At 40.4% G+C, this 20,456-nt stretch overlaps 1 protein-coding gene across 5 annotated transcripts in view; it reads right to left on the bottom strand.

Moving 5' to 3' along the window:
• Positions 1–6,439, bottom strand: part of DNAJC13 (DnaJ heat shock protein family (Hsp40) member C13) — a 56,787-nt gene extending 50,348 nt beyond the window's left edge. For 4 of the 5 annotated variants that reach the window (XR_014228176.1, XM_082311998.1, XM_082311997.1 and 1 more), the window contains exon 1: positions 6,215–6,439. The gene's annotated coding sequence lies outside the window, so the exon portion shown is untranslated. Of the gene's footprint in view, positions 1–598; positions 802–6,214 lie in introns of all 5 variants that reach the window. The other variant, XM_082311996.1, reaches the window with a different exon arrangement.
• Between the last annotated feature and the right edge of the window lie 14,017 nt (positions 6,440–20,456).

A 20,456-nucleotide genomic window follows, 5' to 3' on the forward strand; every position in this document is an offset into this window, starting at 1 on the left:
CACCACTAACATCTTGACATGCTTATTTCACACATGAATACCTATTCCAAAAAACACATGCAGGAATTTATTGAAACTTGCCCACAACTGCTTGACCGGATCATTGCTTTAAGAGCTGCTAAGTTCTAAGGAATGCTTCTGAACACTAAACACTATCTTCCACGATTAAAACAGACACATGTTGAGTACTTGGGAAATTAACTTCCCTTTTGCTGCACTTTGCTGTTATTACATATACAAGGCACTTAAGTGGATGTACCCTGATTTAAGTTGCAAGAGTGAAGTTGTCACTCTCAGTTTACTGCTACAGCAAGAGTTTTATTTTCGAATGTGTCAAAACAGGCTTCCCTGCTCTTGATTACAGACTGGTACTCTCTCAGATTTACAACATTAATGTGGTGGCATGCCCAAAACATCACACACTTAAGAAGCTAACCTGCAAGAATTCATATTCATAGCTTGCCTGAAGCAATGCTAAAGTAATCCAATCCCAGTCAGTACCCCACTAAAGTTCGACTACAACCCCAGTTATCTTTTTACATTCAGCCAACTCTACTTGATTTGGTAAAGGAAGATTTCTCATTTTGAGATGGATTACCTGTAATATTAGCTCATTGCTAATTTCTACCCTCTACAACTTCAGGCTATTTTCTTTCTGAGCAAAGACTGTAACAGTTATGTGGTCATGAACATGAAGAATGGATAGCCTGACTGAAACGAACTTGAGAATTTCTTCCCTCAGGTGAAGAGCCAGCACGATCATCACTACGTACTGAAGAGAATTTGTGGTACTGCCTGCCTCTGGAAAAAGACAAAAGCGGTATTTACATATTTCAGTGACTCAATCTTTGAGTCACGCTTTCAGAGTTAATATCCCATTGACTTGTGGCAAGTTAAATTCCCTAAATCCAGTTTTTGGAAGCAAAGTTTCATGAGAAATAAGATATTCAATAGCATTATTCCTGAAGTTCTCCATTTTGCCCAGTTTAAGAACTATGTTGTATTATTATTGCCATGGATAAGCATCAAAACAGTACACCGTTTGTCCAAACTACACAGATCTTCCTGTATAGCAGCACATTTTAGATCCTATAATTCTGCGTTTTGAAGTTACCTTTCAGAACAAAGTGCCAGATGTTCAATCTTCATACCTCCCTTTTTAATCCGTTTTCTTGACATTGACTAATGTATTAGTAAAAATAAAATAAAAGCCTTATAACAAGACTAGGTCCACTAAGTATGGGATTATAAGATCTATTTATTTGTAATTCCAGTTTCACCAACACAAGACTCCTCTGGCCAGCTCTATTAAGACTCACAGACCTGAACACGACGTGCTCTAGAGTATTTAAGGCAAGATGTTCTCACACTTGCCAACATCTAGTCTTAATAACACGGCACTGAGAAACACTCATTTATGAACTACCAGTGGCTTCCATTAGTTTTAACACTAGTGTCTAACTAGATTCAGGATACTGACACATGAAGTATTGTACATGCAGTGGAAGTGACAAATTCACTAGACTGCTTTTTGCTTAGATTAAAACTATTAAAATCATTAAGCTTTGATGCTTTACTCGCTGTGCTTCTGGATAGTGATTGTAACCATCTCTCCCACTGAGAAGACTAGCACAGAGGCAATATATGCCAAAATCTATTAACAGTTAGTTCTTGTACACATTTTCCTGTAGTTTAACAGAGAACAAGGCTAACAATAGCCTAGTGTTCTGAGCTGCTATGTTGAAGTCCAGCAATCATTTTTCAGTTGTCTTTGGTGCCACAGTAAGAGCAAGATGAAAAAAATAGTTCACGCCAAAGACAAAGACATTTTACAACAAACAAAAAAGTTCTCTTCCTTCACTCATTCTCGTAGAACCAGTGTAACATCACTCTTACTATACTATCTACAATGTGATACATTGTAATTCTAGTACCTGAGATAGTATAATCATTGACTTGGCAGAGCACATCAGGGTTTATTGTTAATCAAGTTTAGCCAAATTGCCAGTGTAAGCCTAAGCAGCCTACTTAGTCATATCATATTAATTTCCCCAAATAAGAGAACATTCTTGTCACCTTTATCTCCTCCTCCTGTATTCAAGATACCTTTAAAAAGTTGACTGACTTGACACAAAAAATGGAGTTAAATTTTTATTTCACTCATAAAAGCTTCCAGGACAATAAGGCCCCAATTTTAATGATCATCTTTGTGTCTTGGGGTACCTAATAATAGAAAATCACAACTTCAAAGGTTATTTTGAACATATTATGGCACAGCTATTAGATATCCCATACTCATGGCTCTCAGAGGTTTAATACTAAGAAACACCTAGTTCGGTTGTTCTATTTCTACTGGAGCAGAGGCAAGAAGTGCTTTGAAAGTAGCAGTTTATAGACATGTTTCATCTGGTTGAGAGAGCGAGCATGCTGAATGCAAAGCATGATCAAATAACCTGAGGTTCCTGCAGGCAAAACATTGTCCGTGACTTGCAACTTCTTTTGGGAGCCTAACTAAAGCACTCCCCCAATACCTGGATATTTTAGTTAACTTTTTCACAAGACAGAAGTTCAGCAATACCTTCCTATTTCTTTCTTGTAGTACTGTAAGTAGCAGTGAAATAGCTTTTGGGGGAAGAGTTGAAACTACATTTTTTATGTACTGCCTGTAGCAGAAATAGCAACCCCTAAAATTAAAGGGCCTGAACTGCTGCCAGGACTCCCCCTGCTTCAGAGTTTAAGCTAGATGAATAGGTATATTACGCAAGCTGTGTTCAACTTGCATACACTTTCCACTTTTCCAGGATTTCATATTCTTCAGATGAAATTACCATCTGGGAAAACAGAATCTATTTCAGGAAACAGAAACAGTTCAGCCTCTAACACTTGAAGAGTTAGAAACAAAGCTGTGACCTTGCAGGCATCAAAGCAATAGGCATAGCTGTAATTACACATAAGTATCGCTCAGTTTAAATAAAGTTAGAATTTTGGACATGGGTTCAAAGTGCAGAATTCAGATTGACTTTTTTCCCTGATCATATAATTCCTTTACTATTACAAAGCTTCCGTATCTTTAAGCGAAGGTTTAACCTATACTAAGGTAGCACTTCAGAGCCCCAAACAGGATTATTATTCTATTCCACTGCGGGGGAGAAGTAAGAGAAATGCTGATAAGAAACTGAGAATTCTTTTTAGAAATTTATTCCAGCAAGGCTAAAATACAAGGTAAAGTTCCTGGAAAGTCTATACTACACAGGGACAGATACTCACATCAAGCTCAAGTGTGACTTTCCTGAGAGAGAGAAGACATACCGAGAGGATAAAAACAGGGACCAACTGGAAAGAAATTAGAGCAAGGCACTGAAAAAAACCAAGGTTCTGTTAATCTGTGGTTCTACATATCTACCTTTTAGCTTAAAGGTCTGGAGCCTGATTTCCAGTCATCTAGTCATGTGTAGCTTTAAAGGGATTATTTAAATAAATGAGTTTTTCTGCACTGCAATGTTTTAGCTGTCTAGGTTTCAACTGCCTCTTTCACTGCTGTGTGCACTAACTGGCAGAGTTTTGCCTTCAGACAAATTCTTTTTAACAAACACTGAATTTTTTCCTCTTCCCTAAACCCTACTCTGCTCTGAAAGTACTACAGCCTAATTAGCTGTGGAAACCGAGATTTCTTAATCTGTTGTGTAGGAACTCACAGCCCTTTTTATAAAGGGGAGAAAGACGAGACCCAGCAGATCCTTAAAAGAGGATTAGTGCAGCCTGCCTCAGTGACAGCAGCATCATCACCTTCAGTGGTCCAGGATGCAAACAGGCTGAGAATTTCAACCTTACGACTACCAGAAATGATGGTGACAACATTAGTGCCCATCCTCCAGCTGACTGCTCCCATTCCCTCACTGAGGACCAGTGCTGAGGATAACCAGAATCTTCCACATTTGTTTTTTTCTCTTCCATCTACATTAGCATTCTGCTCTATCAATGAACCAATGTGATGAACCAGCTAGACAGGTGAGTATCAGAACAAAAGGGTTTACTCACTGATGGGGGGAAGGGGAAAAAAAAAAAAAAGGCATTCCTTTCAGTTGTAGTTTAACCATCTTGTCACATTTCTTCCAAATATTGTTCCATTTTAAGTTTTATTACTGAGGTAGGATAGTTGTTAAGTTTTTTGGGTTTTGACACGAGAATAGTTTTTTGGAAGTAAATTGAGAGGTTAAATAGTTCAAGGTTAACACTTCAAGACACAGTTGAATGCCAGCTGAAGAATTATTTTATTCAGTCAGTAAGCTTCATTTACTGAGTTTCAAACACAAGTTAAAAGAAGAGTCACCTGCTCAGTCTGAAACACAGATCTGGCCCTTAAGACCAATCCCCAGCATATTGCTTAAAATCTGGAAATACACAGTGATTCAGTCCCTCAGGACAAATACATGTTTGGAAACTATGAAAAATACCACATGACACCCAGAGGAGCGAGCAATACATATGAAATAGATCTTTTTAGAAATTTATTCCAGCAAGGCTAAAATACAAGGTAAAGTTCCTGGAAAGTCTATACTACACAGGGACAGATACTCAGCTCTGAGTCTCAAAACACTTAGAAATTTGTTGCAAGTGGAAAAAACTGTCAGTAATAATGGAAAGGAGTCAGTAATTTCTGGTTAAGTGTTCTGGCACTTGACTGCCTATAGCAGGCAGGAATTAGACCAAGATGCATATCTATAAACTGAAGCAGGCTAGAGGCAAGCACAGTTTTTACATCTACAATACTGCTCCTGATATTTTGAACTAAGCCATGGGAGACTGTTTGAACAGCATCTTCTTAACTCAATCCAAAGATGAAACTTGAATCACTAGCAGTCCCTTTGACAGCCTTCCTCCTTTTCTGCGTATCGCACCACATGCAAGTAGCCTAGGTAGACAATCTTCTAATTATCAAGAAGAAAAAGGCTTTGACTTCAAAGAACTTAAGTTGTAAAACAAAGAATATTTTCTGAAATACAGTATTATTTAATCAGCGCTAAGTAAAAGGAAACAAAGCAGCTATCTACTCAACTTCATCTTCTCAGACTCTGCCATATAACTTATTTGCGAAAGAGCACAAAAGAAAAAAGGGAAAATACATTTCAGATTACATTCACTTCAAAAGCAGCCACAGAGCAAAGAATAAGTGCACTAGTAGGAAGACTCCAAATAACTTATATGCCTATGTTTCCCCCCAAGCAGCATGCTCAAACATTCCCTCGGCTTGAGGGCACTAAGCTGAAAACAGAAAAAGCCCCCCGCCCCCCCCCCCCAACTGAAGCACTAAGACAACATTTTTACAGCCCAGAGCTTGGTCCTCAGTAGAGACACAGCTATCAAGATGCAAGCTCCATGCAGGCAAATCTATCCCAAAGACTGTTGGCAGCTCACCGCAGACAAAAAACCATTTAGTATGCCTACTTGTTTTGACTTTCAGAAAACAAAAAGCAAATGAAAAGCATCCATGGGAGAAATCAAAAAAACTCCTGGAAAAATAAGCACATTAAGAGTAGATTTTCTGGAAGATACATTTAGTTCTGCTCATGCTCTTTAGGCATGCTATTACCACTCAAAAAAGAAATAAACTCTCATCTCTGTGAGAGCAAGTCTCCTCCTGATCTCTCCCACTCTTCATAAATTATTTCCCAAAGCATCTCATGATGGGTATATTTTGATCTGCGTCCAGGAAGAGAAAAACAACGCATCTTTTCTTAATGGACACACTAGTACTCATCTAGGGAAGAGGACAGATTCTGCCTCCCGGCTACAAAAGCTGCATCAGGTGCAGAGCACGGTCAGTGAAGCACCAGGCAGGCTGAGGCTAGAGAAAAAGCCCAGCCTCTCCTCTGCTGGGAGATACAGGAAGAAAATGGCTTGAGAGCGGCTTGTAACAGGACAGGTAGCACACCTGGGGCTCAGGGCCGCGCTGCTCGCCGCCCCCGGCCGCCCCCCAGCCCTCCACGGCTGGGGCAAGGAGGGGGGGCTGTGCCGGCGGAGCCATCTGCCCCCAGGCGGCAGAGAGCGCTGCCTCCGGCCCTGCCCCCGCTCCCTCACAGCCCCAGCGGCCGGGCGCACCCCCCACCCGCTCGGCCTCCAGCGGCACCTCGGTGCCTAACGGCCCCGCCCGGGGCTGTGGAAGGAGGCGGGAGCCGCCGCCGCCTCCTCATCTCCCCCCGCCGCTGGGATTTACCTGGCCGGGGAGCAGCCCGGACCTGCCCCCACCAGCACTGCGCTTCCCGCCGCTGCCGGCGACAAGGGCGAAGGGCCACTGAGCGGAGCCCTCACCCTCCACCCGGCCAGGCGGCAGCCGCTGCACCTCTCCCAACTCCCTCAGAGTCTGGCGCTGGAGGCCGCCATCTTAGCTCCAGCAGCAAGACCGCCCTCTCGACGCAGTCGCCGTCAAGCCCGGGGCGGTCACGGGACGCGGTCAGCTGATATACTGCTTCCGCGACGGCCCGGCCCGGCCCGCGGAGCCGCCTCGCCCGCCTTCCTCCCGCCCCTTGCCCCCTCCCCTGCCCTGCCCTGCCGGGAACCGGAGCGGGGAAGTGGAGGGGTAGGGAAGGGTAGGGAGGGGTAGGGTATGGTGGCTCCGTGCGCATGCGCAAAGCGGCCGGCGTGCAAGGTCCCCCCTCCCCGCCCCGTCACCTCAGGCCTTGGGGCGGGATCGAGCGCGGCGGGAGGAGAGGGCGAGGGGAGAGGTTGGGGCTGTGGCGGCAGCGGGGCTGCGTGAGACGGGTTGCGGGGGTTGCCCAGGGCCGCGGGTGGCTCTGCTCGTCTTTTTTTTCTCTCTTGTATTTTAACAGAGTTTTTAGTCTGTTGCTCTACACTAGGTCACCTAGTTGGGGGCTAGTTGGTAGTTTCCTAAGTGCCCGGCTCCTGGAGTCTTGTGATGGTGTAACTTTGGGGATGTGGAGAGCCGCAGCACTGCCAGTTTTCCGTTCCTTCCCGGTACTGCATTTTTGAGGCCTCGTACTGGTTTCATGCTCATCATAGAAGTATGTAGCAAACGAGAGAGGTGCTTTAATTACGCACAAAGTGTTAACTTGCCTGTGGTCTCCTTTTTGGGAATATACGTCACCAAGCCACGAAAAATCAAAAAACAAAGTACACTTTTTAATTATGCATATTATTTGTGTGGTTGTAAAAATAATGTTAAATCGCATGTTAATGTTGCTGAACCGCTGATATACGTGGTTTGCTAACCACCCTCAAAAGTTGTTACAGGACTCAAGCTCTCTGTCAACTTTATATATTCTGTACCAGCCATAAGATTTCCCAAAGATGTTGTAAGCTACAGCAGCATTACAACAGCTTGCCATGATCTCCTTGAAATGCCTACAGATTGACGTAAATATTTTGAAATATGACTCACATTAGAACAAGTGAGCTTACCATGCCTTTCCTTTAAAATAGTGTTCTTAAAGTCTGCAAATGAGAGAATTGAGGAACACATTGTAACTGGAACTAATTATCTTGGAGAAAAAATAAGATTAAAATCACAGGCAGTATATTGCTATTTTTTAATATCCTTTTCATTGTCATATAAACTATCCTTCATGTCTTATATTTTACAGAAGATATTTAAATACTAAGAAGTCAATCTTTTGATAACTCTAGTCCTCTGAATCTGGGGCACTGTAGTAAAATAATGCTGATGGGAAAATAACATTACTCTGGGGAAGCTGATAAATTACTTTTGGTCACAGAACTTTGAGGAGGAAAAAAAGATTTAATGTTTTATTAACATACTAGGAATTGCAGAAATCTAATTCCAGAGGGAGGTGATACGATTCAGAAGAGTTTCTTTGGCTGAGTGCATGGAAGAATTTTTGGAGGGGCTTGGAAGGATTTTCTTCTGTTCTTGTTGATTAGTTGGAGGATTTTTTTGTTCAGGGGGTTATATTTTGTCTTAGTACTTTTTTTGTGGTGTTAATATAGGTAAGTAAAATACAGCAAGTAAAGCAACAGCTTGTTAGATGTTTATTACTTGAGACCAAAGAATGACATTTGCATAATGAAATTGGTGTAACAAATTAAGAATCAATATTTTCATAGCCAGATTTTAATCAGAGAACATAGATTATGTGTCATCATGTTTATTCAGCTCAAGCTAGTATTTCAGTAATAAACTATGTGTTTACCTGTCTATTTTCCTTTATACACTACCTCTATTTTTGGGCATGCTTTCATGTAAGTAGTGATGTTAACTTCAGTTATAATGCAGAAGAATGATAAAAGGAAAGGAGGATACAGATTAAGAGTGAGAAAATATGACAGAAAGTGGAAGAATCATTTTGAAATTATTATTCAGAGAAAAAGCAAACAAGAAAGGCGTGTTTAGCAGTTCAGACAGGAAGTTATGGAAATGATATTGTACAACATGGTAAATTATCTTTCAGAAATCAAAGTAGATCAGGATTTCATAACTGTTTAATTGTAAAGCATGTGCAAAGTTATAATTGTGTGCAGACAACAGCATTCTAGTTTTCTTGGTAATTTTTTTCTTGTGAGGTGATACCACTGGATATTTTTAGAGATAACGGCTTTGTTTTTCTGCTTACCTAAAGGTTTGTGGAAAGCCTGGAATACAAAAATTGTATTTTAACACCATCTTCCAATTTTAAAGTTTACAATTTTATTATTAAAAGCTATTAAAAAGAAAGTGAACAAAATCCTCACTCTATTAATGTCAATGGCAGTTTTATTATTAGCTATGACATGGGTAGTGTTTCACCCTTAGTTTTCCCAGTCACTTACAGAGTCAGGAGCCATATTAGAGCTATTCTCATTATTAAAATAAGAATAACAAAGCGTGGTTTTGCTGCCTTCCTGAAAGATAAAATGTTAAGTTGCTTCAATACACTTTGGAGAAGCAAACCCATCTTCATTACTTCTAGGTCTTTCATCTGAAGAAGTACTGCAAATGTCAATCTGACCTTGTCAGTTTAAATACTGTCATTTGCAAAAGAGTTCAGACCACCTCTAATCTACAGAACAAGGTCTTTCCTTACCATCCAATTACTGAAATCCAGAAGGAATAAAGAGTTCCAGTCCACTACTAAATAATTAACACTCCACTGGACTATTTCTGTGATCAGCACCTGATCTGAAAGACTGTGGTTTAGGATGGCTGAACTCTTCAAGCACACTACAGGACAGATAGAGTAGAGAGCCAATGCTAGGATTCTCTGCAGCAACAGTAATTACAATGGTTGTAAATACAGCCTATAATAGCAGAGCTCCTATTACTTTTAAAACAAGTATATTGTGGTTTATAGCAATTACAAAGAACAAGTTTCTACCCAGCCTGCACACAGCAAACAAAGGACAAATTAACTCCCTTTCCCAGTACTGTCTCAAACAATGGGACAGAATTTTGTGTCAGCTTTCTGGAGAAAGGAGACATTCCTTCACCTTTCCTTGTCTTACAAGAAAATGAGTTGCTAGTAGAATTGGGAATAATTACTTCACCTTCTTATTCACAACATACTTACAGTGTAGGAGGGTGCAGGACCATCCACTCTGAGACTGACTACTGTTTTTCTGCCATAAAGTGATGGGGATCTATCCAGTCTTCTTAAAGATTTTATCTAAGTTGTACGCCACACCTTAGTATAAATTTAGGATAATTAATAGGGGAATATGCTTTATAATTGTATTTTTTTGGTCACCAGATAACAATAACAATAATATTTTGATGCCTAATTATAGGACTTGACTGATAGAGGATAAGAGAAAGATTTTGAAAGCGACAAGGGGGAGGTAAGTGTACAAGTCCCACCTGAAAAGAAGAAAGTTCAAGTTACCTTTGAAAACCTCTCTTGTGAATCTTGTCACTTTTACTCCTAATTTGTTGCAGATGCCAAAATACAGGTTACACGGAGGGCCTTCTGGGAATCAGACCCATGTTACTGGATCAGTCTTTGTTCTACTCTTTGTTATCCCAAAGGTGCATTAAGACTATGCTGACAATTTGCCAGAAGTTTAAAGCTCACATCAAATTTTTATGTATCTTGACATACTTTGTCTAAAAATAAATGCAGATTATATTGGTAATTTATCTTCTCTGTGAGATTAATTAAAAGGTAACTTCTGGATGCTCCCCGTTAATAATTCTGTATTTCCTGTTAGGCTCGTTAAATCATAACTTGTTTGTTATCTCAGCTAATAGCTTGACAATAACTGCAGCCTAAGCTAATTAGCTTCATGATACTGTTACTGAATTTTGTTGAATTATTAATAAGGAGCATCTTCAATACAGTGATTCATGCTAAACTGTTCATATTCATACCATTCCTTTTGGCTACAATAAGCCCTTCTCTTCTCTTTGGATAATCCTTTCATTTTGGCATCAACATATGTGCAGTAAATACTGATGTATTAACTTTTGATCTCTTCATCCACCCATAGCCCTGTATAACTTGGTCTTTTTGGTGTGTCTTTTGAAGATTATCTACAGATTGTCTTTTAACTCTTTTACCTTCCAATGGGTAGGTTTCAATATGAGTTGCAATCCAGTCTTAGTAGTTTATGTGGGTATATCTGATGTAAGTACAGTGAATGTGATAGATTTACTTAATACCTCAGATGTCATTCATAGTACAATGTCTTTTCGTGGACCTTGATAGCAATGGACGATGGCATAACAACTATTAACAGAATTACGTTGTTTAAAAATGTGTAGTTATATTTTTTCAAAGGAAAAAGTGAAGGAGAAATGCATTGTTTATTGCATGTAAAAGAAAATAGCAACTGTTTCATAGAGAAAGTCCGTAACTACCTTCTCTTTTGACTGCATTTAGCCAGGTTGCGTACATCTGAAAAAACTCCATTCATACATGTTCAGTGGAAACCTTGATAAAATATGACAATGAAAATTTTGAAATACTTACTTCATCCTGAGGATGCTTCATCTTAGCATTGCAAGCCCGCTTAAGGTAAACTGCTCTTTGAAATATCTGGCCCTTGGGGACCATTTTGTGATAGAAGGTACTGAATATGTCCCCGTCTTTTTGTCTTCCTACTCTTGACGCACAGCCTGTGCAGTGGAATGGCCTAAAACACAGAGAGGCATTGAAGAAGGAGTAGACTGTGAAAAAAAGCAGGGGGCCTAGGGGAAGAAGAAATTAGAGCATAAGAAAGGAAGACCAGAACTGGAGAGCAGGTGCTAGTTAAGGCCAATGTGGTAGGAGTAGGTTTTGCATATGGGAATCATAGGATGGATAAAGACCTTGGAACAGCTGAGAGGGGAGAAGGGGAGTGACCAGTTAGCTTCAACAGGCTATACCTGAGAACTGGGGAGACAGGAAGAGCTGTGAGGCCACAGTTTTGGAAAATTTGAAAAAAATAGGCTATGAACAGAAGAAGCACTTATGTAGGGAGAAGAGGACTTTTTCTCAAGAAGACTGGTACAGACAACCCACAGAAGAGGGAAAGTAAAAGGAGAAGAGTAAGGAGACAAACACCTGGATCTGGCATAGGGAAACACTGTTAGTGATACAAGTAGCTGAGAGGAAAGACTGGGAATGGCTAGGGAAGGAGACAGGGGCTGAGCTGAGGAATGCTGTGAGGAATAGGAGCTCAGTCAACATCGGATGCTAGGAAGATTGAAATGTGGAAGCAAGGAGAGGGAGAAAGGGCTTAGCAGAGCAACAGGCTGAAAAAGACAGGGCAAGAGAAGCAGTACCCAGAATAGTCTGCTAAAATAGAACCCACGGTTTCACCAGGGTGACTCCAGCTGAAAAACCTAATGCCCAAATGTATTTAACATCCTCTCTAGTGGATGTCAACTGAGTTCTGTTGCTAGTTGCTGTTAGTTCTCTTGTCACACATCTGTGTTGCAGATCTGGATGTGGTATATGATATAATCCCACATCATAATTGTGTGGATTTTTTAATAAACCTAGAGAATTACACATCTACACACATAAACAGCTATGCAATATTGACACTATAAAACCAAAAGACTTAAAGAGTTATAAAATTCCAGAAGAGTAGGATTGTCCTTGCAAATAGTTGCATGCTTATTTACCATTTGTTTTTTCCATGGGAACTTTGCCTTATTCACTCCACAAGATGAAAGGACCCATTGAATCAACGTGTATGCGATACCATGTTCTATCCACATCGCTCGGTTTGCTGGCCTGAGATTTACTTAGTGTATGCTATACGAACTCTATTATTCAAGCTCCAGATTTATTCATTTCCATATTGACATTTCTGTGACATTCCTCGGTATGCTATCTGAGTGCTCCAGGAACATGAATTAATTTATTTTCACAACATCTGTCTGCTTCTAATATTTGACTGGTTGAAAGTACGTTACTGTTTCTTTTTCTGTATATTCTTGTGTATAATTTCCGAGTACCCTAGCACAAGCTTTAAAAATCACGTATCTCTTAGCAAAAACACTCCCCCTGTAAAAAAACAAAATTGCTATTTGATTCTCTCCCTGTCTCTTTTTATGGACAGTAGAACCAAAACAGATGATAGTATACATTGCAGGCTTATTCAATGTATTGATCTATGTGACACCATGTCATTCCATGTTTTACATGCTTTACATAGTTGAGAACATGCTCCTGCCTTGTGAAAGTCAAACACTTAAGACTTTGAATTGTAGATTTCTTTGTCATTTTATCTGTTAAAGGTTGATTCTTGTGGAAAGGACTAAGTTAAATTTAAACACTGGCTGCAGAATAGGAATGCTACTAATTTGAGAAACTGGAGATTGACAGAGTGTCCAAGATTTATGTTCAGCAATTAAGGTAACAAAAAAAGAAAAGACTACTTCCAAAAAAGTGACTTTGAACACTGTTCAAAATTTTTCAGGAGCAGAGTGAATTAGCAGGACAGTAGGAAAATTCAGTTAGAGGGATTTTTTGGTAGAACTACTCAGGGAATCATAGTGATATCCCTTGAATGTATCTGTAGCTGCAGTGCCTTCCAGGTATTTAAATTTGGGCATCCAAACCAAAAGGACCTCTTAAAACCAAGCAACAGGTTCTCTGCTTAGGTGTGGCAGTTTTCATCAGCGAGAATTATGAGGGAGTCACTTATATATGCTTGATTCCCCACTGCACCCTGTACAGCATATAGAGGAAAAGTAAGCACTAATCCTCTGATTCCCCAGCTTGGGGTCAAATCCCAGAATTAGAAATAAGAGTGAGATTGTAAAGCCCAACAAATATAATTGTGAACAAAGCAACAAACACGAATTACTAACTTTGCCTGCAGTGCCTCAGAGAATCAGAAAATTCTTACTGTTTTCAAAGAGTAAGAATGTTCTTGAGAATATCCAGCATTGACTTGAACTTGAATTCTCTCAGTGCCAGGAGGCACACAAGGCGCGAACATCGTTCTTCCACTTTGATCGGTCCGCGGCTGCGTGCTCTGGAGTCAAGGGCCACAGCGCAGTCTTCCATCGGTTTCCCCCTCAGGACACGACCGATCCAGCTCCAGCTCCTCCTCCTCACTTCGTTACCGATTTTCTCCATCCCCGCCATTTCTGATGCTCGTCGTTTCTGCAACTTTTTATTTTTTTTTCCGGGAGGAGGTAGTTGGCCTCCTGCCCAACCCCCATGACTTGGAGGGCCAGTGGTTTTTCTATCAGGGTGGCCTTCCCTTCTTCAATTTTATCCGGTGCACCCTCCAGAGAGGGATCCCCTATCCACCACCCAGGGGACGTGCCTTCTAGCCATGCAGCCCCAGCCGAAGGTATATCCAGCATTTCCTCCATGAAAAATTGTTCATGAAGCACAGAGAAGAACAGAGGAGATTATGATGACATAACTTGCAGGCCAAGCCATTGAAATTATAGCCTTGTGAGAAAGAATGTGAATCAGAAGGATTCTTTAATTTTTCCTTTTTTTTTAAAAAAAAAAAAAAACCCTCCTATAGTCTAGTAGTATGCTCTTTACCATTTAGAATGACTGGTAGCTGGGAAATGCAGACTAACCATGTGTGAATGATACAGCTGCAAGGTGGTTTTGCAAAAACAAGAGAACGTTTTGTGGCCTGATAATGTTCCCCAACTCTAATCCGTCTATGAACAGATCACTACCAATAACAGCAGCAGCAATGCTTCTGGCTAAGAAATCTAAGTTGCATAACATGTGGAAGTTGAATTGCTTTATAATAAATAATTTAATCATCTCAAGCATTATCTCTGTACCTGATAGACACCCCCACCCCCAGCAATAGTTTAATCCCCTATATGCAGGATCCACAAACAGAACACATTTTCATAGTGGATTTTACCAAAGTATATTTAGTTTCATTAAATTTCAGTCAAACAACTGAATGCAATTACCTGTTTACTGGCAGACAGGCAGTCCACGTTAGTTCAGATCTGCTTTGCTGAGGCGTGTTCTTCTTCTCAAAGCATTTGACTGTTTCATTACAAGATTTCACCAGACACCCCTGGCTCCAGCACCACAGCACAGAAAATGGGATGCACAACACCTGCTGCTCTCCACATTTTGGCTGCTGCTGCTTAAAAGCTGCCCCTGCTCTCTACAGAAACTGTTTGCAAGTATTTCAAAGGCTAGTATAGCTTCATGTGTATACGCATATTATCTAGGCTGCTCTCTCCTCCCATCCCTTTTTACCGTGGAAAACTGAAAATTAACTGTAGTGGCTTTGCTTTCACCTCACTTCAGTCAGAATGCCTAAAAATCATCAGTGATGCTATTTTAGACTATATTACCATGTGTAGCTTTACATCTTGGTGTAACTTCCCACCACGAAGGATGGCACACAAGGCCACCCTGTCCCTGCACGGCAGAGCTGGCATGTCACATACTGATGGCGCAAGGTACATCTGATTTAATTGCCATTTAAACCTGAAACTCCTGATGGAGCCAGAAAAGGCCTTGATCCTGGAGATGTGTCGAGCGAGCTGTGCCTCCTCCTCAATGCAGACAGATCTCAGATCTGAAAGGTCATGCACAATTACCCTGGAGTCCTTGACTCTGAATCTCCAGATAACTCCCAACCTCATGTAGGCCCTCCTTTTCCCCCTGACAACTTTCAGAACTTGTTTTCAGTGAAGTACAAGATCTGTCCTTCAGAAGCACTGGCTAAAATGAGAGCTGGGACTTAAAATGGAAAAAACCCCAACATTCACTCATACAAATTAAGTAGCAGAATGCAAACTGCTAGGAAAAAAAACCACTAAGAATCCCTCACTACGCAGGTTATCTGAACATCTCCAGACTGTATTTTTATTCAGTCCATGGTTTGGGACCTCTCTAATTAGGGCAAAATCTTCCTTTTTGTGATAGTGGAGCATGTAGCAACTGGCGTGGGGAATCAGTTTGTATTGTGATTCTACTGTACATTACAATTATTACATCATGCTTGTGTTGTGATTTCAGCATAATGCTGTATCACTCTTCTAAATCAAAATCCAACATAATGTCACATATCTTCAAATAAGTAAAACTGGTATTAAAATTTTAGACGCTCCTGCCATCTCAGACCTTTTGGATACACCAGAGCCTGTAGGTCAGTACAGGGAGCCACCAAGTCTCCTTGGTACTAGAGAGCCAACAAGCTCCAGCTGGCCCACAAGTCACCAACCTCTTTGTCCCTGTAGCACCAAAGAGACCTGGAGCAAGCAGGATCCAGACAAACAGAGGCAAGTGGCTGCTGCCCTTTGAGTAGCGCACCGAGGAGGCATTGTCTGTAGCACATGAATCATTGCTGGCGCTCATGCAAATGATGACACAATGGAGCCTGTGGAGCAAAATTACAGGGTTGAATCCACGGAGGTGGGCTCACTGGTATTCCCTATAGACATATATTCTCACCCTCATTGTGCACAGGCAAAAGGTCTGGTCATTTATGCGATTAATGTATTAAGCTCACTGTGCAACACCGGTGATCACTAGTGGTGGTCTGAACAAGGGTGGGGAATATCATTGGGCAAGACACCCCGTCCTTGGAAGAAGGTGCAGAGGAGATGGGCACAGGTGATGTGCTTATCAAGCTCATGTTGTGAGCTATTTACAGTGATAATCAGATTACATCCGTGTTAACAACAGAAGGAGAGTGTAGCATTATACTGCAATAATGCTAAACTCCTGCATTGCAAACCACGGACGTAGAGAAGCTAAGAGTTTGGCTTTCCTGTGTTATTGAATGACATCTACACTGTAAGAATGCCAGACACAGTGAGTCAGAAAAAGAGCATCAGTCAGCATAATTTTCAGGCTCTTTCCCTTTTTCTGTAATAAGCAGAAGCAGGACTTCGGACATTTCTGTTTTCTTTTGGGTTGGTAGATTTTTTTCTTAGGTCTTTACAGTTTCACCTTCATTTTCCTCATGCTGTTGCTGGTTTCAATTTTCTCATTATGACTGAATCATTGAGTCCCTTACCAGCCTCTCAGTATTGCAGAGATACCAGCATTTCAGCTTTCAGAAGTCTTGCTTCTGATGACAAAAAAGTATTATTTCACCTTTAATATCCTTAAAATTGTCTGTAATCAGATCACTGGGTTATTTGACCGAATTAATGGAAACAGAAGTATATGAATCTGAGAAAGCACAACAAGCAAGGCAGAAATGCGCACAGTAAGTTAACACCACTTCTAGCATCCATTTCAGGCAGTATATTATCCATATTATCTTCCCACTCGTTTTGCTTTGCTTTGACACAGATCGTGACCATCAAATGCTATATAAGGCATATGCTGTTGTTTTTAAGCATAAGCATATGGATACTTATGTAATCTTATTTAGTGCTAGCTTGTAATGATACTATTAATGCTTGGGTTTTTGGCCAAATTTCCCTGAACTTCTGCTGTCCCATTTTTAGTGTAAGGCAGAGAGGCATGTAAGAAAAGAAGCTTGAATATATCCCTATTTACACCTCTTTACTTCTGGAAAATATTTAATTATTATTGTATTATACTAATAAAACAGGTTTGGATTATATGAATTAATTAGTTATTTGATAAATTACTTAACAGTAAACTGAAATTAGCTAGTATGCTTGTTTAATTACTTGGCCAGAAATTAAATGCTATCCACTTGAGAGGAGGGTAGACTAAGATGTTTAAAAATGCTTGAACTGTCCCCCAATTGAGGTGGTGTTTTAGCAGCCATGAAAAGGAACATGTTCTCTATCATACAAGCGCAGGATTCTTTTGTTTCTGCTCTTCGTCCAAATTCCATGTCAACAATTCATTGTTCATTATTTCTCTTCCACTATTGGAGTGTCAAGAATAAAATTCATGAATGTATAAACCAATTTCATAATTGTGCAAGCTTTTTACTGATACTTTTTCTGCACAATCTGCAGAATAAGTGGTTTGTTACCAAAAAAGGCACTGAGCATGTTCAAACTGAATCTTTTATGAAGAGGTAATTATTTACGTAACACCAGATATGCTGATTTAATTACTTCCAGTGTGACTCTTATGATCTGAAGTGACCTGACCCTTACAAGAAAACTTTTCCATGCACAAGTAAGGCTGAAGCCAAGAAAGGTACAGAACATACTCTATACAGAAATAGCCTAAAACTGAATTGTTAGTTTATTGTATTTGACTAAGCTCAGCATTTTGTTAGTTGTTAAGAGAAATGCAAGTATTTATTTTATTTGTTTATTTTCTGCTCTTCTCTTATGTAAAAGTGACTAGCAATTATGTCTTTGAATATAACTTGGTTTTCTCTCTGACCAGTGCTTAGAGATCTGGTGCACTCCATTTTTTAGGAACACTAATATAGTTTTTGACAGAAGCACAGGGTGATGACTGGGCACTTGGCAGTAAAAGACAAACTGTTCAGTCGTGGTCCTAAATTTACTTTAGTTCAGCCATTAAACAGGGGCACAGCATGGACTTTGCTGATTAAAAGCAAAACTAAAAAAACTGAAGCTGGGTTTGAGAATGTTCCGACTTGTAACAAGCTCATCACATGGGATTCAGTTTCCTTTTACTTTCAGCTCCTCATAGCTATTGGCTTCAGGCATCCCAATGCAGAATATTACTGTTTCATTGTGCATGGTTTTTTTTTTTTCCCTAGGAGGGATTTATTTCCTTCTCTCAAGTTCCTAGAGAGACTTAACACCTCTGCCCAAAATTTGACATGTTTGCATCTTACCAGTTCTTTGTTTCACTGCTCACGCCTTTACCATCTAGGAGGACCTACCTCTGCAAGCCTCAGTGTGAGCAATCAGAGTCGATGGAGCTATGCATGTGTGATGAGTAATAACACAGGTGAGGATTTCCAGGAGGTAGCTGCAAGCGTATTGCATATTTTCACATTCCCTTGGCTATTTTTGTCTCATATGTACTCCTGTGTGTCCCTTCATGTGTTGTCTGAATGTACTTCAAGCAGCATGTAGTACAAAAGGCAACACAAAGTTAGTAATCAGTTTCTGATCATTAACTTCAGCTACCTCAAGAAATGCCTTTTTTAATGTGATTACTACTATTAAAAACAGTATAAATTTGTTGCAACAGTTAACTTGCTTTCAGTATATCATAGTCTTCCGTAGTTACACTAGTACAAGATCTTGAAGGAAAACTTGGAGGTGGGAATTTCCTTACCGTGAGACATTTCTCAAATTACTACAGTCTTCTCCATTAATAGCTTGGGTTTTTTTAGAATTTTTATGTTCTAGATTTTCCCAAAATTAGAAAACTACAAAGTTTCAAGCTTGCTAGGCCTGAAATATCTGTTTCTAGAACAAGTATGTCTTTCGTTGGCTTCTGATGGAAAGCTTGCATCTGTGTGTAACAACAGCATTTGACTTCAGATGGCAAAATGTTGAAAAATCCCCAACTGAAATTCCCAGTGTCAGATTGAGTGGCCAGATATGATGGGATGGATTCATCATTGTAATCAACAAGAAGTGAGAAAATGCTGGTGGAAAGTCTGTGGTCAGCATGGAAATTTAATATAGCAAAGCTAAGCCTGTAATCAACAGCTAGACTGATCAGAGATGTTTCTCCTTGTGTTCTTCCATTTGTGGGTTCCATTGCATTAGCTGACTACAGGAATTAAGCACAGGTTAAGATAAACACAGACTAACAGAAGGTCAGAAAAATGTAATCATCCTCTGAAGTTTAGCCATTGAATATGACTGAATAGGAGTTTTTGTCTGTGAAAAAAATTACTGATTAATCCCTGAGCCAAGTGGGTAGTGAAGCCTTATATTTTTTGAGGCAGTAAGATCTGTTCATTTGGCACTAATCTACCTGTCAACTTCCTGCATATGTTATCTAGACAAAAATTGTTAATAATCTCTTTTCTACTCCTTTAAAAAAGAAGTTAGTTCTGGAAGGGCAGAACTGGCTTTTAACATCCAAGATGAATTTGGCTCCAGATTCTGAAGCATCGAAGTGGGCTAAATCCCATTTGAAACAAGCTTTCTTAGGATTTAGGTGGAAAGCTGCAGAGAGCTTGTATAGGCAGTAGGTGGCAGACTGCTCCCAGTAATCAGTAGGAAGTTGTGACTCAAGCTTTTCTTAATGCCCACGGGGCTGTAGTTAAAGGTAAGGTAAAGAGAGATGTAAAGGTGGAGAGGCTCAGGGTTCAAACAGACTACCTGCTTTTATAACGCGTGCCAGGGATACTCTGGTCAGGACTTGCCAGGAGGGGGGATGTTGCTTCTACGCACCCTGCGTTATCAGTTCCTAAAGCAACTGTGGCGGCTTACCCTGCCCTGCAGCAGTTGGGTGACCTTGATCTTGCTTTGAAGGATTTGCCCCTGTTGACAGTAAGCTAGTGCTCTCGTGGCTTTGCCACCTCTACAGAACAATATGCCTGTAGTTTGCTCACTACTCAGAAATCCCTCTTAACTCCAGATACCTCAAGGAGTTTGTTAACCAAAATAGAGTTTTAACACATGGATTATTATGTCTGAAGATGTCTACAGATAAACCAAGGCCTCCACTGCTGTCTGCATACATGTGACATGAATGATGTGACTAAAGTATTATCCAAACAGCAGACCATCCCATTAAAATGGTTTCTGTACAGTACCAAAAAAGCTGGGATCCAGTCTTTTGACAAAGCTTTTTTTCATGCTTGCCCTTCCCTAAATGATGCTAACCTGGAACAAATCTACTTTTTTTCAATTTAGCAGATTTTTTCAAACTTAAATTCACTTTGAGTGGTTTCCACAGTGTCCTGCTGCTAATAATTAATGCACTTAGGGAAATACCTTGTTGTCCCTTAGCTTTTGTCTCATATGTTTCATTGCAAGGGAAGCTTGCGATGCTTCCACAAACTGTCTCTCTCATCATACTTGTTTTTCGTGCCATTATTTGGCTGCTGGCCAAAGGCTCTATCTAGTATATACTGAGACATTTCATTACCCAGCTAGGACTAGGCTGTTGTATCAAAGTAGTGGACTGTCCAAAGACTGCTGAAAACCACACAACCCAATGGTTGGTAAACACTTGGGGGAGCTGCCCATC

This window comes from Platalea leucorodia (assembly GCF_965183815.1).
Source record: "Platalea leucorodia genome assembly, chromosome: 1".
NCBI classification, from domain to species: domain Eukaryota; kingdom Metazoa; phylum Chordata; class Aves; order Pelecaniformes; family Threskiornithidae; genus Platalea; species Platalea leucorodia.